Source organism: Hypanus sabinus, chromosome 10 (assembly GCF_030144855.1).
Source record: "Hypanus sabinus isolate sHypSab1 chromosome 10, sHypSab1.hap1, whole genome shotgun sequence".
Taxonomy (NCBI): Eukaryota; Metazoa; Chordata; class Chondrichthyes; order Myliobatiformes; family Dasyatidae; genus Hypanus; species Hypanus sabinus.
The window spans coordinates 162,144,537-162,148,467 of NC_082715.1; positions in this window are offsets into that span (position 1 = coordinate 162,144,537).

A 3,931-nucleotide genomic window follows, 5' to 3' on the forward strand; every position below is an offset into this window, starting at 1 on the left:
ATGCTTTTACCCTTCCGGAATCCACTCTGACAAAACTCTATTTCACCTGTTTTATACAAAATACAATTCAAGCGCTCTATTACCATACGTTCCATAAGTTTCCATACATGAGACATTAAGATACAGGCCTGCAACTGGAAAGATCAGAGGGGAGCCTCCAGGGTGTAGAAGAGCCTCTGCTACTGCCATTTTCCACAAGTTGTAACAATTAACCCCTTTAACACCCCGAAATGCTGAATGTAGTATTTCTAATGCAAATGCCAGATAACTAACGACAATCAATCCTGCAGAGGAAAAGTTAACATGTGAAAATAATCAGGTTTCCTGAATGCACAAAACATCAGGAGATTCTGACATAAATAAACTTCTTAAATTTTTGACCATGAGAAAACAGGCTTCCCGCATTCCACTGCAATATTTACCTAGCAGTAAATTAACTGTGAAGACTACATACATACACTGATTACACGGTTTCTTTTAAGACGGGGAACACTTTATCAATATTCGGTTTTGTCTTTTTGCAGTCACTCTCCATGACTGATGTTCATATTCTGGTGTACACCTCTGGTCACCGAATTATAGGAAAAATGTCAACAAAATAGAGAGAGTACAGAGGAGATTTACTAGAATGTTACTTGGGTTTCAACACCTAAGTTACAGAGAAAGGTTTAACAAGTTAGGTCTTTATTCTTTGGAGCGTAGAAGGTTGATGAGAGACTTGATAGAGGTATTTAAAATTATGAGGGGGGTAGATAGAGTTGACGTGGATAGGCTTTTTTCCACTGAGAGTAGGGCAGATTCAAACAAGAGGACATGAGTTGAGAGTTAAGTGGCAAAAGTTTAGGGGTAACACGAGGGGGAATTTCTTTACTCAGTGGTAACTGTGTGGAACGAGCTTCCAGTAGGAGTGGTAGAGGCAGGTTCGATATTGTCATTTAAAAAATAAAAATTGGATAGGTATATGGACAGGAAAGGAATGGAGGGTTATGGGCTGAGTGTAGGTCGGTGGGACTAGGTGAGAGTAAGCGTGCGGCATGGACTAGAAGGAACGAGATGGCCTGTTTCCGTGCTGTAACTGTTATATGGTTACATTAACTAATCGTCATGTGGGCTCTCATTTGATATACAGGCATCTCAGCCAGCGACAGCAAAGGACAGAGTAAGGACTGAGCTCTGATAGGCCGGGTAGAATCTGACCCATGCTCAGACCCTCTTCATCGCCTCTGTCAAGTTTTGCAAGTTACTGCAGTCAGTGCTCGGCATCAACAATGACTGGTTGGCTCTCCTTCGGTGAGTCCGTTCTGGCGATGTTTGTGGCGGCTGAGGAAGAGTGTTGAGGCATGACCTCATGTCTACAATTTCCAGACGGCCCCGCTGTCCAGCTTGCTCAGTAGTTACCATGCTCACGCCAGACCCGGTAGCATCCCCACATGCACATTAGATTACCTCATTGGAAGAATCATTTCAAACAGTTCATAAAATAGCTCCTGCATCTTGAATAAAAAGCAAGAACAAAGTCAGTTTAAAGTGTTAAAGTATTTAAAGTATTGGTAAAGTATCTGCGAATGAAACAACCTTAAATTCTTGTTACCCGCAAACCACCGACACCCCCAAATCCGTGTGCATCCCCACATTCGCAAACACACTCCTAAATCTGCGCATGTCTCGAAATCTGCACACACCCCAAATCCGTGCAAACCGCCAAAGCTGCTAACACCTCGACATGCACATCAGATTATCCCAGAGCAAGAATCCTTTCAAACAGTTCACAACGTAGCACCGCCAACTGAATAAAAGGGAAGAACAATGCTTCAAAGCTCAAATGCATTCATTATTAATCTATAAATGAAACCATCTGATATTCATCACACCCTCAAATCCACTGACACCCCCAGATTTGTGTGACCCCCCATATTCGCCGACTCCGCTATAAACTGCACACATCCCCAGATCCGCGCACACCCTGTGATTGACACTAATGGGACAGGAACGGCGGAGTGATGGGCCGAAGTGTCCGTTTCTGAGTTGCAGTGTCTGTGAATGAACCTAACGGCGCTGGTACGGCAGACAGGTCGAAGCGTCTCTTTATCTGTCTATGATTGACTCCAATGCGGCTGGTATGGGACTCATAGGCCGAAGGGTGTCGTTAAGTGCGGTAGTGTTTGTGACGAAGAGTGGAACAGGGCCAGCAGGATGATATGCCGAAGGGCGTTTTGCTTTGCTTTGTGTCTGTGACTGACTCTAACGGTAGAGGAATGAGCGGATCATGGACAGAAATAGCTTTTTATTTGCTGCAGTGTCTGTGAGTGACTCTAGAGAAACTGAAACGGCATGGATGGGCAGGGAACAAAGGGTGATGGACAGAAGGGATTAGTTTAGTTATGCGCCTAATTACTTGTTTATTTAGCTTGGGGCAAGACCGTATGCCGAAGGGCCTTTTCCTGTGTTGTACTGTTCTGTGTCCCTCATGGGTATTGGTGCAAAAGACAGAGAGAGACACAGCACTGAACCAGGCCTTTCAGCTCAATCCAATAATGCCGACACAGATTCCTGTCTGATGTGATCCCTTCCGGCCAGGTGGCACCCAGGAAAATAGTACCGTCAACGATTTGGCCACCCGAAACGCCCACTGTACTTATTTGTCGGAACATGGATAGGACAGGTTTAGAGGGACTCGGAACAAAGGTGGGTAGATAGGATAATCACAGTCAAGAGAAAATCTGCAGATGCTGGAAATCCCTGCAACACACACAAAATGCTGGAGGAACTCAACAGGCCAGACAGCATCTGTGGAAAAACTACATTCGACGTTTCGAGCCGAAGCCCTTCGGCAGGAGTGAACAAAATAAAAAGCTCAGGAGTTGATCGGAAAGGTGAGGGGAGAGGAGAGAGAAACAGAAGGCGATAGGTGAAACCTGGAGGGTAGGATGATGAAAAGAGCTAGGAAGTTGGTTGGTGAAAGAGACAGAAGGTCATGGAAGAAAGAAAGAAAGTGTATGGAGGAGGGTGGGGCGGAAAACCAGAGGGAAGCGATGGGTGGGCAAGGAGATAACATGAGAGAGGGACAAGGGGATGGGAAATGGTGAAGGAGAGGGTTGTGGGCCTTACCAGACGTGTTCGATATTGACGTCAGGTTGGAGGCTACCCACACGGAATATAAGATGTTGTTCCTCCAAACTAGGTGCGCCTTATCCTGGCAACAGTTCCTCCAGCATTTTGTGTGCGCTGACGAAGTGTTCCCAGACAGAGAACAGACTGTGACGTCAGCGGATATACTTCGGCATCACAGTTCTCTCGCTAATTATACTTTACTGCTGGATAACATGAAGTTTGTGATGTTTATAAGGGTGTGGTGAACTGTATTGATCAGACATCTCGTCCTAATGAGGAAATTAAAATCACCGTGAAAGCTGCAGAAAGGTATCTTGGTGTAACTGATGTTATCTGCCAAGCTTTAAATGAAGCTCTCATGGGTGGGTATCTGTATCCCAGTCTACTTGTGAAGGTGTATAATGGGATTAAAGTTATTGCAGTCAAATTCAAAAACCATGATTTCTCATGGTCCAGCCATATTTCTGATTTGTCAAATCCTCCGGATGATATATGGATACAGGAATCCTTGTTGATACCACCAGATTTAATGTTCAGAATAATTCTGAAACGGCTATAAATTTAACTTTAGTTTAGAGCATACAGGCTAAGTGGGTGTGGGGGATGTTATGGGTAAAGAAACATTGGGGAGTGATCATTTTCGTATCTAGATAAGCCTGAGTTTGGATTTGTGTTGGAGACAGGAAGCCACTTGCAAGAGGTGGATATTTGGTAAAGTAAATTGGAAGAAATTTAAGGTTTTATGTGATGATGCATCACTCTCCTCGTGACATTATTAAGAATGAAAGGGCATAGACCATGCTGAGGCAGGCGGTGATTT